Below are 15,488 nucleotides of genomic sequence, written 5' to 3' on the forward strand. Positions count from 1 at the left end.
CTCCAATTACTAAGTATAACAGGCTAAATTATTGGACTCAATTATTCACTCCCTCAGAATAATAGTTTTCCATCCATCCCCTTGACATGGCATAGTGGTGGGAAGCTTGTACTTTCGTATCTCTTGATCTTGAGTTTAAATTAAAAACAGAAACAAACCAATATAAATATGTAAATAGACAAAATCTTCAACAGACATTTTGAGAAGAAGATAATATTAATGGCCAATAAGTTTATGAAAAAGTGTTCAACATTTTTTAAAACTGCAGTAAGATACCACTACACACCCGCCAGAATAGCTAAAATTATAGACTGACAACATTAAATATTGCTGAGGTACTAGAACTCGCATCCATCACCATTGGGGGTATAAAACAATGCGACCAATTCGGAAAACTGGTAGTTTCTTATAAAGTTAAACATACTTATACACTACAACCCAGTAATCCCACTCCTGTTGTTGTTGTTGTTAGTTGCCATCAAGTCGGTTCTGACTCATAGCAACCATATGTACAACAGAACAACACTACCCAGTCCTGCACCATCCTCACAATCGTTGTTATGCTTAAGCCCATTGTTGCAGCCACGGGGTCAATCCATCTTGTTGAGGGTTTTCCTCTTTTTTTGCTGACCCTCTACTTTACCAAGCATGATGTCCTTATCCAGGGACTGATCCCTCCTGACAACACATACAAAGTATGTAAGACAGTCTTGCCATCCTTGCTTCTAAGAAGCATTGTGGTTGTACTTCTTCCAAGACAGATTTGTTCATTCTCTTGGTACTCCATGGTATAGTCAATATTCCCCAACACACCATTCAAAGGCATCAATACGTCTTCGGTCTTCCTTATTCATCATCCATCTTTTGCATGCATAGGAGGCAATTGAAAACACCATGGTTTGGGTCAGGGGCACCTTAGTCTTCAAGGTGACATCTTTGCTCTTCAACCCTTTAAAGAGATCTTTTGCAGCAGATTTTCCTAAATTTGATTTCCTGACTGCTACTTCCATGGGAGCTGATTGTGAATCCAAGTAAAATGAAATCCTAGACAACTTCAATCCTTTCCCCATGTATCGTGATGTTTCTTATTGGTCCAGTTGTGAGGATTTTTGCTTGTGTAATCCACACCAAAGGCTGTGGTCTTTGATCTTTATCAGTAAGTGTTTCAGGTCCTCTTCACTTTCAGCAAGCAAGGCTGTGTCATCTGCATAACACAGGTTGTTAATGAGTCTTCCTCCAGTCTTTCTGCCCCATTCTTCTTCATATAGTCCAGCTTCTCAGATTATTTGCTCAGTATACAGATTAATTGGAGCGATACAGAGAAGATTAGCATGGCCTTGTGTAAGGATGACATGCAAATTCGTGAAGCATTCCATATTTTTTAAGGCCAAAGATGAGGAAATTGAAGATTTTTACCAACTTCTGCAGCCTGAAATTGATCAAACATGCAATCAGGCCGCACTGATAATTACTTGAGACTGGGATTCGAAAGTTGGAAACAAGGAAGAAGGATCAGTAGTTGGAAAATACTGACTTGGTAACGATGCCGGAGATTGCATGATAGAATTTTGCAAGTCCAACAACTTCTTCACTGCAAATACCTTTTTTTCACCAACATAAACGGCGACTATGCACGTGGACCTCACCAGATGGAATACACAGGAATCTAATCGACTACTCCTGTGGGAAGAGACGATGGAAAAGCTCAATCCCACTCCTAGTCAAATAAAAACATAAGACTACATAAAATTCTATAAAAGAATCTTCATGACAGTTTTTTTCATAATATCTAAGATTTAGAACAATCCAAATATTCATGAATAAGAAAATAGTTATAAAAAATGTGACGTATTCATAATATAACTACTGATACATGTAACTATATGAATGAATATGAACATTATGTTGAATTAAAGAAGCCAGACAAAGAAGAGTATATTCTGCATGATACTATATATATGAAGTCCAAGAATTAGCAAAACTAAGCTATGGTGGTAAGAATTAGAGCAGTGGATGCCCCTGGGGGGTAGTGACTGACTGAAGGGCGCACACAAGGAAATTTGGGAGGGCAAGGCACAACAATAGTCTATATCTTGAGTGGGAGATTAAACTGATGTATAAGATTGCAAAACTCATTCATTATATTCTTAATTTGTGTGCATTTCACTGTATGTAAAATTTCTTCACTTTTTAAAATGTATAAAAGTAAAAAGGATTCAAAATGAGATAAAAGCAAAACCAGTGCGATCCCTGGTTGCTTTTACATGAGTTATACAAAGCACTCACTGTAGGAAGACGCAACCCTGTGGGCACATGGCTTAGCTAGGAGTGCACAGTGACTTTGTGCTAAATAGCAAAAGGGATCTTTTCATCCAGTGAAGGCAGTGCAAGGCCTTGATTTAAGCTCCCACTCGCTCCATCAACCTGGTGCTCTTATGTAAAGTATAGCCTGCACACCTGTATATATCAACCCTGGGTAAGAGAATTATAAGTGCATGTCACCACAGGTATGTAATTTCTGCCATGAAGGAATCAATAACACGGGTCAAAGCATCTTCCAGCTCACAGTGGACATCTGGTGTGTTAGCAGAGGCCAGGCTGCTGTGATGGCATCCCCGCCCCTGTTGCCCTCTCCTAAAGATCAGTTCTTGTGCCCTGGCTCATTCTGGTGATTGATAACTCAAGTATAGGGTAGTATTAAAACCTGCTGTCCTCAAGTTGATTCCGACTCATAGCGACCCTATAGGACAGAGTAGAACTGCCTCATAGGGTTTCCAAGGAGTGGCTGGTGGATTCAAACTGCTGACCTTTTCGTTAGCAGCCAAGCTCTTAACCACTGCGCCACCAGGGCTCCTCACAGGGTAGTATTACTATGTGGTTAACTTCTCGATATTTCTTGGCCTCATTATTCATGGGAAATAAAGGGAGAATAAAAAGCCCTCTTGATAGGTGTCTGTTTTTTTTGTTATCCTAGAGTTTCTCATTTCTATTTTATTAAGAGTTCTAGCTCACAGTTTAGCTCAAAGAGGAGAGGTGCCCCATCATTCGGCAGATGCTAATATCTATAACACATGTTTTAACCCACAAAAAACAGAGTGGTTTGTCCTATTATGTGGGAGGAAAATCTGTCTTTAATGGGATTCAGTGTATTTGTCCCTCAAACCACAGGAAAGCTTATGAAGTTCTACCCCTTTTAAGGGGTAGGATGAACTTTTTTAATAAGCAGCTGAAAGAATAACATAATTCAAAATTCCTCCTGCATTTGATTATAGTGATATAAAGGGAAGATCATATTAGTACAATTATAATCAACCACAAAAATAAAATGACTATGGTCATTTTTGTATAGAAAAAGGACTAGGCATACCCGAAGCTTTCAATTATTGCTTCATCCTTGAAATTTACATTAATTTTTCTCTAGTGGTTATTAATCTTGCTATTAGCAGTAAAGTAATGAACTTCCTTTGGAAAGACACTTAAAATTTCCTCTTTATCCAATGTTCTATTGACTTGTGACTCCATTGCTTTGGTGTGGGACTGCTGGATGGATTGGAAGGACTTGACTCAATTATTGTCCCTGAATGGTGATGACAACTTTGGTTACAGAAGGAAGCAATTAGCATCTATGATGTTGGATTTATCCAGGAAAGAGTGTTCTTCAAAAGCCTGGAGAAATGAGCTTGGGCCAAAAGGAAACAACAAGCTGGGAAATGGGGTAACCTCATTTCAAAACGGAAGTCTTAATCATAAGACATAAATAAAGACAGAATGATTGAGTACGTTATGGTGGGGAAAGCAGGAAGTTCATAAGTCTGGAACTTGACTTTTACTTCTGGCTCACCACATCATGGAACCATTTACTTAGCCAACTCTGGTCTTCCATTGTGAGTTGCCTCATTTCCCAGAAAAGTGAATGAAAGGGACCATCGATAAGAAGCCAAGTCCACATGTTGGCAAGTATCTTCCCTCTAGGAGCCTCATAAATTTCTTCATCAATAAAATGGATGGAAAAGAGTGTCTCTTCCTACTTACCCTTAGATCAAATTTCAGTAAATCAACCACTTCTCTCTCAAACCCAATCTTGAGTAGATTCAATTATTATTTACAATTCTTATTCACCTCAAAAAACTTATTCAATGCATGCTTATTTTAGGAAAAAATTGAAGAAGCAAAATGAACAAAATTTTTAAATCACCCATAATTCCACTATCCAAAATTAACTACTGTTAAAGATTGAAGTTGTAAAGGGTTTCATTTTACTTGGATCCACAATCAACACCCATGGAAGAAGCAGTCAAGAAATCAAAAGACACATTGCACTGGGCAAATCTGCTGCAAAAGACCTCTTTAAAGTGTTGAAAAGCAAAGATGTCACCTTGAAGACTAAGGTGTGCCTCATCCAAGCCATGGTGTTTTCAATCACCTCATATGCATGTGAAATCTGGACAATGAATAAGGAAGACCGAAGAAGAATTGATGCCTTTCAATTGTGGTGTTGGCGAAGAATATTGAAGATACCATGCACTGCCAAAAGGATGAACAAATCTGTCTTGGAAGAAGTACAACCACAATGGTTCTTAGAAGCAAGGATGGCAAGACTGTGTCTTACCTACTTTGGACATGTTGTCAGGAGGGATCAGTCCCTGGAGAAGGACATCATGCTTGGCAAAGTACAGGGACAGTGGAAAAGAGGAAGACCCTCAACAAGGTGGATTGATATAGTCCAGCTTTAGCACGTGTATGAGGCAACTGAAAACTGAAGACTAAGGTGCTCCTGACCCAAGCCATGGTACTTTCAATCACATCATATGCATGTGAAAGCTGGACAATGAATAAGGAAGACCGAAGAAGTATTGACGCCTTTAAATTGTGGTGTTGGAGAAGAATATTGAATATACCATGGACTGCCAAGAGAACGAACAAATCTGTCTCGGAAAAAATACAACCAGAATACTCCTTAGAAGCAAAGATGGGGAGACTATGTGTCATATACTTTGGACATGTGGTCAGGAGAGATCAGTCCCTGGAGGAGGACGTGGAGCTTGGTAAAGTAGAGGGCCAGCAAAAAAGAGGAAGACCCTCAACAAGATGGATTGATGCCGTGGCTGCAACAATGAGCTCTAGCATAACAACGATAGTAACAATTGTGCAGGACTGGGCAGCAGTTCATTCTGTTGTACATGGGGTTGTTATGAGTTGGAACCAACTGGACAGCACCTAACAACAGCAACAACAATTCAGCAGTGTATTTCTTTTTTTTAGGTACTTAAAACTTTTTAATTGGTTTCTTCTGTAAAAACTGCTTTTATACCTTTTTATTCCTAATTAATATATTCTGATTATATTCATGTCTATAAACGTTTTCTAAATTACTATTGTAATGACTTTATACTGTCTAATAATGTAAACATATTATAATTTATTTAATTGGTTGTGTATTATTGAATATTTGTTTTCATTTTTTATAATGTAAATAATGCTGAAAAGTATATTCGTATAATAAAAAGGTTGCACGTAGCTTCAGTTATTTCCTTAAAACAAAAACCTGGAGGTCAAATTCTAGATCAACATTTATGCATACTGTAAGGCTTTTGAAATATTAAAAATATCAAAGTTGCAACAATTTGCACTCCCACCACTGCACTGGACTAGCGGTCACATCTAACCTCACCTTCATGGGGTATTACCATGTATATTTTAGAATTTTTGCAAAATTGATATGAGAAAAAGAGTATCTCATTACTTTGCCTTGAATTCTTTTGATTAAAAGTGAAGTTGAGCATTTTTTTTTCATGTTTATGGGAGGGCTTTGTTTTGTTAAGAGTAATTTCATTGCATTTATTCTCTATTTTGCATTATTCTTCTCTTTAATAAAAATTCTATTCCCCAAGCTTCTACAAAGCACTTTTTTTTTCTTTGTAAGAGATGTTTTCTTTTCATAGTCTTAATCAAAGAAGAGGGCCCAGAAGCAAGACACAAAGTCCTCACTGGCAAACTCCAGCCACGGTGTGCACTCTGGCTCAGTGGAAGTCGGCTGATGTAGCAGCCAGTGGGAAGAAGGGGAACCCTAAGACTTCTGCAGGGCAATCTGGCTTCCACACTTCCCCCAGAATTACTTTTCCACAAGTCTTCAGTGACCTAATTGTCAAATTCCAGGTCTCCCTCCCTAGCTTCTTTGACCTTTCAGCAGAAGTGTCTCTCCATTGTTGTTGGCCACACTTCACCTCCCTTGGCTTCCCTGAGATCTATCATCCCTGGTTTCCCTGCCATTGCTTCAATTCTCTCCCTCAGCCTGCTTCACCAGCTCCTCTGTCCATTCAATCCACACTTCCCTTCTTCTGACACTGTGCCTTGGCCATTGTGCCCACATATCAAAAAAGCTCAACTTCTTAACTATTTCTTGTCTCTGCCAATGCTGTGATGATTCTATGAACCACCCCCAGCTCTGGGTCTACGTGGGTCCAGCCGATCTGGGCGTAACGCTGTAGGCAGCTTTATGAAATCTGACCCCGACCCTGTTAGCCTCTGTAGGAGGACTCAGATCTTAGCTTCTTTTCTAAGGCTTTCAGAGAGTCGCTAAGGCAAGGTTTTCAAACAGCTTGTTACAACAACAATGTTTTGTTGATCCTGTACAAGCAGGAAGCCTCATCTTCATTCATGCATAAAATTGTTCTCTCCTACAACTGAGGGTGAGTCCTGTTTCTATTCTCTCTAGAGAAAAACACTGAGCAGAGCACACAGTGTGGAGTGGAGTACAATCTACTGGATAAAGGAGGAAAGACACACCCCTCAACAGCCAGCCAATGCCAGGAAATACCACCTGTTAGGACAAAGTAGAAGATCAACAGCTTCACTCAAATAGTCATATAGCAGTGTTGACAGTGGACAAGTGAAGGATGTGATAACTTGGGAAAAATTATTCTTTCCTAAAACTTATTTATTTTTCCAAATCAGTATTTACTTCCACATCTTTTCAATCATGCTACCAAAAGTGCTCAAAGATGGATACAAAACACTTGATCTTTAAAAGTATAAGATCTACTGATGAGGACTTGGTCCTTATGCCCTGTTTCTGTTTTTGAGGCCTGATGGAGACTGGAAAAGGAGACAGGTGGGAACTATGGAGGACAGAGTTGGAGCCAAGAAGGACTATGGGGTTCTCCAAAGCCAGGAGCTATTTTCAGAAGAAAACATGGGAGTAATTCTTCAGGACCTAATTTTTAGCAATGTTATGACACCAAAACATGAGCAATAAGGACAAAATCAATAAAGTGGACCCCAACAAAATTAAAAACTTTTGTGCATCAAAGGACTTCATCAACAAAGTGAAGAGAAAACCCACATGTTGGAAGAAAATTTGAGAGAACAATATATCTGATAAGGGTTTAATATCCAGAATATATAAAGAATTCTTACAACTTTATAACAAAAAAAAAACTAACAACTCAATCAAAAAATGGGCAAATAACTTGAATAAACATTTGTCCAAAGAAAATATACAGATGACCAACAAGCAGATGAAAAGATGCTCGATATCATTAGTCATAAAAAAAAAAAAAAAACAACCCAGTGCCGTCAAATCGATTCCGACTAGGGATGCAAATCAAAACTACGTAAGATATACCACCTTACTCCACTAGAATAGCTCAAACAAAAAAAATAGATTAAAAAAAGAAAAATAACAGGTTAGTGAGGGTGTGGAGAAATTGGAGCCTTCAACCATTGCTGGTGGGAAGAGAAAATAGTGCAGCTGCTATAGAACACAGTTCGGCAGTTCTTCAAAAAGTTAATCATGTGACCCAGCAATTCTACTTGTAGATATATACTCAAAAAAATTGAAAGCCTAATTTGTTTACTTTTGTTTGTATTTGCCCCTTTATTATTTCCCTTTTAATAACATTATATTATCACAGCTTTTTCCAAACCTGTGAAAAGCCAGGATATGCTTAGAACAAGGACACATTTGGTGAGGGCACCCCAGCTGTCCAATAAGAGATTGATTTATTCTGTGGAGCCCCACCTCTTGGCTGCTGTTGTACCTAAGTTTTGTCTCCCAAGATTGCCAAAACCTCCACTCGGATTTTGAGAGGCTTTCTGCTTAGGATTTTAGTCTCCCATCCTACAAAGCCCCAGTATTTGGCAAATTTCCTGAGGGGAAAACTGGCCAAGTACTTGAGACTTCCAGTCCTTTTCCAAAGCTCAGCTGGTTTCTCTGCCTACTACCCACCCCCCAGTAAGGGCCCTCTGCCAGGCATTGCATGGGCTTTGCACAGGCTTTCACTCCTGCCTCTGCCCTGAAGTAGCAAAGGAAAGAACAGTTGCAGAAGCCAGCTCAGCTCCCCAACCTCAACCCTTTTCTTTCTTCAGAGTCTCAATCTCTCTAGTGTTCCTTAACTAGACAGCTCTCTGCTGCCTTCAGGCAGATAACTTCTGCATCTTACCTGGCTTTTCTAGTTGCTACAGTCAGGACTCTGGTTTGCCCACAGCTTCTCCATCCCATCTGGAAGCAGAAGACCCTGAATTTCATTGCTGCTGCTTTTTTTTTTTTTTTTTTTTTTAACCTTTTGAAATAGGACAATAATGCCAAATGGGGAATGGCAAGGGCTCATCCAGAACTCTAACCTGGGGCCTCTTGCACCTAAAGCAAGAATCATACCTCTAGACCAATAAGCCACAGCTAGTAAAGTACAGGGTCAGTGAAAGAGAGAGAGATCTTCAGTGAAATGGGTTGGCACAGTGGTGACAACAACGGCCTCAAACATAGCAATGATCATGAAGAGGGCACAGGGCCAGGAAATGTTTCATTTTATTATACACAAGGTCACTATGAGGGAGGGCTGACTAGATGGCACCTAACAACAACAAATGGGCCAATGTACCTTTAGAAGGTTTTATTTCTCTTTGTATCCACAGCACCTAACTCATAGCCTATCAATAAATATTTGTGGTATAGAATTGATTGTTGAATCTAGCATAGAGCTAAGTACTTAGTAGATACTCAACAAATCAGCCCTAAAATCACTGAGCTGCCATAAATCATAATAGAGATAGTCTTGCCCAAATCCATCATTTCAGAGATGGAGAAATTGAGGCCCTGTGAGGTTAGGTGATTCCCCCAAAGCCACAGAGCAAGTTAGAGACACCACCAGGGTAAGACACCATCACTGATGGTCTCCTCACCGGCCATTTCCCCTAAACCACACTATGGGAGTCCCTTGGGACTATGTCATGAGGACGGGGCCAGTAAAGGGTCTTCTCCTTCTTGCTGGCAATATATAAATTACGATTCCAAGAAGATCCCCTGAATCTGTCTCAAACTTGCTTCCGACTTAAAGGCCAGTAGAAGACCCAGTTGTCAAGGTGCCATATTTGGAGCTGAGTGGGACGGCGTGGGACATTCTGCTTCTATTTCTATGAACATTCCAAAGTTCCAATATTTGCTTTGGCACTGGTCAAGTACCTTTGAGTCTTGTCTGTCCCGTTCTTTATGCTCTGTTTTTATAACTCCTCAAATTACAGTGTGCCTGTTTCAGTCAACTGCTTACCAAATTCCCTTAAAAGTATATATAACATTGTTAAAACCATTGTTTTTAAAAAGCTGCTTTAAAACATGACATTTATTAGCAGTTATATTAAGATAAGCTATAAAGTTATCCCCAATATAGATGTTACCCTTTGATTTAAATTCCAACTTGAGTAAACTAGGCAAGGAACATTAAAAGCCGAATGGCTTTTAGGACCCACGGGGTAATGTTAGAATTTGTGGCATGCTAAACACCAGCGGAGCATATGCTAGTGAGTCTTGGTTAATCACATTTGGGGCCCAATTAAACTTTTCCAACTTTCTCCCATTTCTACTTAGGCCCCAGCTAAGGGAACACAGCAGGTGAATTTGCCTTAGGCAGAAGGCTGGGGCTTTTCATTAACTGTGCTCTTTGCAGATTCTGACAGACAAGCAAGACCAGGTCAGAGCACAGCTGATTACCCTCCGAAAGCTTCCCTTTCCCTGCCTTCCTGCTAACAGGAACTGCACCTCACAGTCACCTGTGAACTGCAGCAAGGGTCCTCACACCTGGTAGGGTAGCCATACTCTGTGGGGCCAGAGAGTCAGGACAATGTATAGCTGGAACCACCCTGGGGAATGGTCCATACCTCTGTGATCTTTATTAAATTCTCTTGCCACCAATGCCACAGGGGTGTGATCATCTGTGACACCTTCTTTTGTAAAACGTACGGAGAAGTGCATCTAGACATTAGAACTCAGTCTCCCTGGGGTGATTGTCCGAGGTTTTCATTCTTCCTTCTCTTGGAAGAAGCAATGTCTTTGGTCAACCTGATGCACCTTTAAGGTACTGGTTAATAAAACTGTGATGAGGGGTATCTGAGAGGCTTGTGAGGAAAGATCATCAGATAAAACCTGGGAGCAAGAGATGGAGCTGATGTAGGAGTTGCGAGAATCTCTCAGGGAGCGTAATTCCTTTCCAATCTGGCCATGAGCTAAAAGCTAGAAGTCACCCTCTGGGAGGAAACAGAATGAAGGAGGAAAGGAAACATCTACCAGAGGTATAACTAAGGCATGGCCGGTAGGGCCCGTTCCCTGGGCATAGCTTGAAAAAAAGGGGCTAATGAGCTGTTTATATTGGCCATTGCAGTTTCCATCACCAGCTGTGAGAGATCATTCAGCAATTTAAAACTAATTCCCATAGGCACTATTTTCCATAAATAGGCCCTTGGGTCAGCCACCAGGCTGTCCACTGGAGTTGACACCAAACAGAGGAGCGCCAGGAAAATGATGCAGACAGACTTGGTCTCCTGCTCCCTGCCTCCCCACCTCCACGAGCAGAGCCACAGTGCTGGTGCTGCAGGCCTCACTCACTACAACTCCCAGCCATGCTGCAACTGGGCCTGGAAGAACTTGTGAATAGTCTGAGGCCCTTTGACCCTGGCCTTCAGAATGACCTTCAGAGCTGGGCTTCCTCAGGTACCACCATACACCTGCAGGGCCCTGTCCTATGTCTAGGACTTAAGCCACTTCTCCCCAGATGGGTCATAACTACCTGTCTTTTATTCATTCTTCATTCATGGATTCAAAGAGTATTTACTGAGCAAATACTCTTTACCAGGCATGATGCAAGATGCTACAGCTGTAAGAAGTCCTTGACTTCAAGGAATGTACATTATAGTTGGGGCAAGAGTAGAAAATACAAAATACATAAATAATTCCAGAAAGTAAAAAATGGTGTAAAGGGAGGCGGAGCCAACATGGTACTATAGACATAAGCATCACACTGTCCCTCCACAGCAAAGACCCAAAATAAGTAAAACAGACACAAACATCAATCCTGGAACTTTAAGCATCAAACGAAGAGATAAAGAGCTCAACCTAGCACGGAATGGAATAAGAAACTGACAGAGAACAGAGAGCAAGGAGAATTACAAGCAGAGGTCCCCTATCAGCTAACACAGCACGATTCCACCATCTTGGACACCTGTCAGAGATCAGCCGACAGAGAGTATGGGAAAGCAGATTCACGGAGCTCCTAGCAGGAGACAGAGCGCCCGGTAACCAGCGAGCCACACTTTCCCATCCCAACCCTGCCTCCCCCTGCTCATCCTTCTCCACTTCCCAGCTGGCCGATCCATGGCTTCCAGGCAGTTCGATTCCTGGCTTCCTGGAGGACTGATTCACAGCTTCCCGGTGGGCCAATTCCCAGCTTCTCAAAGAGTCAATTCGCCGCCTCCTGGCAGGCCAATCCACAGCTTCTTGGCAGGACAATTCCCAGCTCAAAATCATCACTAGTTATAGGTCTGTTCATATTTTTTATCTCAGTTTGTGTTAGTTTACATAGGTAGTGTGTTTCTAGAAAGGTACTCATTTCCTCTAGGTCCTCAGATTTGTTGGAGTATAATTTTTCATAGTATTCTGTTACAATTCTTTTTATTTCAGTTGGGTCTGTTGTAATGCCCCCTTCTCCATCTCATTTCTTATTTGGGTTATTTGCTGCCTCTCCTATTTTCTTGCCTGTATATTTTCTGCCAAGTAATCAGAGCTTAGTCTTATCATTACTTGTGTGTAAGTGACATTTTGTTTTTCTCAAGCTGCTCTCGGGGTTCTTTCTTTGCCTTTGGTTTTGGCAAGTGTGATTATGATAAGTTTTGTTGACTTTCTTTTGGGATCTATCCTATATGGGGTTTGTTGAGCTTCTTGGATGGTCAGCTTTTCATCTTTCCTGAAATTTGGGAAGTTTTTTGTCAGCAAATCTTCAACAATCGTCTCTGTGTTTTCCATTTTCTCCTCCTGTTCGGGAACTCTGATCACGCACAAAGTTTTGCTGTTGACTGTGTCCCACATAATTCTTTAAGTTTCTTCATTTTTGCTCTGATTTTTCCTCAACCGAATTGGTGTCCATGGATTTGGCTTCAATCTCACTGATTCTGGCTTCCATTGTTTCAAATTTGCTCCTAAAATCTTCCATTGAGTCGTCCATTTCTGAAATTTTGTTGTTTCTCTTTTGGATTTCTAGTTGCTTCCCCCCCCCATGATTTCTAATTATTTATTTTGACATTTTGTTCTTGTATTATTTTCCTGAGTTCTATTGCTTTGTGTTTTCCTTGATTTTGGCTATGTTTTTGTTGGTTTTGTTTGTGTTTTCAATGATTCTGCCTATTTTTTCCTTGGTTTTGTCTGTGTTTTCCTTGATCTCTTTCCTATCTACTTGGAGAGCCCTAAATATTAGTCTTGAATTCCAGATCAGGTAGTTCCACTGCCTTTTCCTCTACCGGAAGGTTATCTGATTCTTTGTTTTAATCACTTGCTGGAGTCTTCTTATCCTGTTTTTTTTTTTATATGTTTTGATATTGTCTGCTATTTCTGAGACATTAAGGTATTATTTTATTTATTGATTGTATTTCATTTATTTCATCCTTTTTTTTTTGTTTCTTTGTTAGGGCAGATGGGCTGGACGTGTTTTCTGCTTTCTCATCTGCGGGCATGATATCTCTCACTGCCTTGTCTGGGTGGGCAGGGAAGCAACAGGCAGGGTAAGCCCACTTCACCATACATTGGTTTCATGTGGTGGCTGAGGGTGGACTGGGCAGGCGCAAACTGCCTCCTGATGTTGGTCCAGCAGTGTGGAAGCATTCAGAGCCCCTTGCCAGACAGGTAGGTATGTCAGACAGGGAGTGGTATGGACACACTTCCCACCATTCAGCAGCTGGTTGAGTGGTGGGAGGGGAGGGGCAGTGCGGGCCCAGTGCAGCAGCAGGCCTGAGTGCTGGGGATGCTCTAGCCACAGTTAACGGTGGGGGACTGTGGGAAAGGGGTAGAGGTGGTATACTGGGATAGATGGGAAAGAGAAAGGGAAGAAAAAAGAAAACAAATATAAGAAAAAATGGGTAGCCAGTGGGTGGGGGTGGAGTGTACCTGGGGGCTACCAGGAAGGAGGCAAGTTGGCATACAGGCTAGGTGGGTGGTAGAAAGAAAAGGAAAAGTGCTCAGTGGGGGCAACACATGGGAGCAGAGCAGGCCCTGAGCAGTGGGGGTGCAGTGCACTGTTGGCACTCTATCCTTGGTGGCAAGGTAGGGGCCAGCGGGAAGTGGGGAGGAGGTATATGGGGTTAAGTGGGAGGGAGAAAGAAAAGTAAGAAAGAGATAAAAAATAGAAAAAGAAAAAACATGGCAGTGTGGTGAAGGCCAGCCAGTGAGGACAGGGGAGGCCCAAGGCAGTGGCAGGTTGTGGTTCTCTAGCTGTGACAGCATGCTGGGGCTGGCAGGAAGAGGAGTACGTGGCATATGGGGCTAGATGGAAGGGAGAAAAAGAAGACAAAAAAGTTAAAAAAAAATTTTAAGTTAAAAAATGGCCACATGGTGGGTGTTGGAGAATGGGAGCTGGGCAGACCCAAGGCCTGGTGGGAAGGGAGTGGAGGTGATGTATGGTGCTATGTGGGAGGGAGAAAAAAGAGAAAGAAAAAAAAAAGAAAAAAAATGGCAGCATGGTGGGAGCAGGCAGGTGGGGGTACAGTGGACCCAGGGTAGTGGCAGGCCAGTGGTTCTCTGGCTGCAGTGGGGGCCAGTGGGAAACAAGGGCAAGGTGGCATATGGGGCTAGGTGGGAGGGAGAAAGAAAAAGAAGGAAAAAAAATTTTAATTAAAAAACTGTCAGCACAGTGTGTGCCAGCGAGTGAGAACTGGGAGGACCAAGGGCCGGTGAGAAGGGACTGGAAGTGAGGTATGGGTCAAGGTGGGAAGGAGAAAGAAGATTAAAAAAAAAAAAGGGCAACACAGCCAGAGTTGACACATGGGGGCAGGGTGGACCCCTGGTGGTGGCAGCCCGGTGGTTATCAAGCCACAGTGGTTTAGTGGGAGTCAGCAGGAAGGTGGGGGAAGTGACGTAGGGTCTAAGTGGGAAGGAGAAAAGGAAAAAAAAAAAATTTAAAAATGGGCAGTGTGGTGGGGGCCAGTGAGTGAAGGCAAGGCGGACCTGAGATGGGGGAAGTTATGTACAGGGCTAGGTGGGAGGAAGATAGGAAACGAAGTGGAAAAAAAAAAAAAGGCTGTCTGGTGGAAGCCGGCATGTGGGCGAGGGGCAGGCCTGGGGCAGTGGTGGGCCGGTGGCTCTCCAATTGCTGCAGTGTGTCGGGGGCCAGTGGGAAAGGAGACAGATGGCATACAGGGCTAGTTGGGAGGGAGAAAGAAAGTAAAAAAAAAAAAAAAGAAAAAGCCGTGTGGTAGGAGGGGGCAGGGTGAACCCAGGGATTTGGAGGGCTTGTATTGTGGACACTGGTGGTGGCGGCTGCCAGCATGGGGGGTTCTTGCTTCTACTCGCCAGAAGGGTGAGGGTGGAAAAGTGTGTTTCTCTGGTTACCAGATGATCTGTCTCCTTTTGGGACGGCTGTGAAGTTGCCTTTCCATATTTCCTATCTGGGGTTGTTGCTGGCTATGCTCCAAGATGGTGACGCTGTGTGTTTGACCTAGTTCTTTATTATCCCTTCATTTGACACTTAGGGTTCCGGGATTGACATTTGTATCTGTTTTACTTAACTTTTTGTGTCTCTGCCGCAGAAGGCTGGCATGGTGCATCTGTCTAGGGCACCATGTTGGCTCCACTTCCCTAAGATCACGTTTAAACCTTAAACCAAAAATAACCCCTGCAGTTTTCTTTAAACCAAAAAATAGTTTAGCTTAATTAGTAAATAATGTCTACCTTGAGCATTGTGCTCTTCTGAAGAACTATCTATATGGGATCACTAAGGAGCCCTAGTGGCACAGAGGTTAAGCACTTGACTGACAACTGAAAGGTTGGAAGTTCAAACACACCAGCCATTCCACTGGAGAAAGATGTGGCAGTCTGCTTCCATAAACATTACAGCCTTGGGGCAGTTCTGCTCCGTCTTATAGGGTTGCTATGAGCTGGAATCCATTCAACGGCAATGGGTTTGGTGTCTTTGGTTTATGTGAGATCAAACTGACAACAGCAACTCAAAAAGTTA

At 42.1% G+C, this 15,488-nt stretch overlaps 1 non-coding gene across 1 annotated transcript; it reads left to right on the top strand.

Moving 5' to 3' along the window:
* The first annotated feature begins 1,277 nt into the window (after positions 1–1,277).
* On the top strand, positions 1,278–1,382 carry LOC126087605 (U6 spliceosomal RNA). The gene has a single exon (XR_007519787.1). It is a non-coding gene; the product is annotated as a U6 spliceosomal RNA (small nuclear RNA).
* The last annotated feature ends 14,106 nt before the right edge of the window (positions 1,383–15,488 follow it).

The sequence above is a fragment of the Elephas maximus genome, chromosome 12 (assembly GCF_024166365.1).
Source record: "Elephas maximus indicus isolate mEleMax1 chromosome 12, mEleMax1 primary haplotype, whole genome shotgun sequence".
NCBI lineage: Eukaryota > Metazoa > Chordata > Mammalia > Proboscidea > Elephantidae > Elephas > Elephas maximus.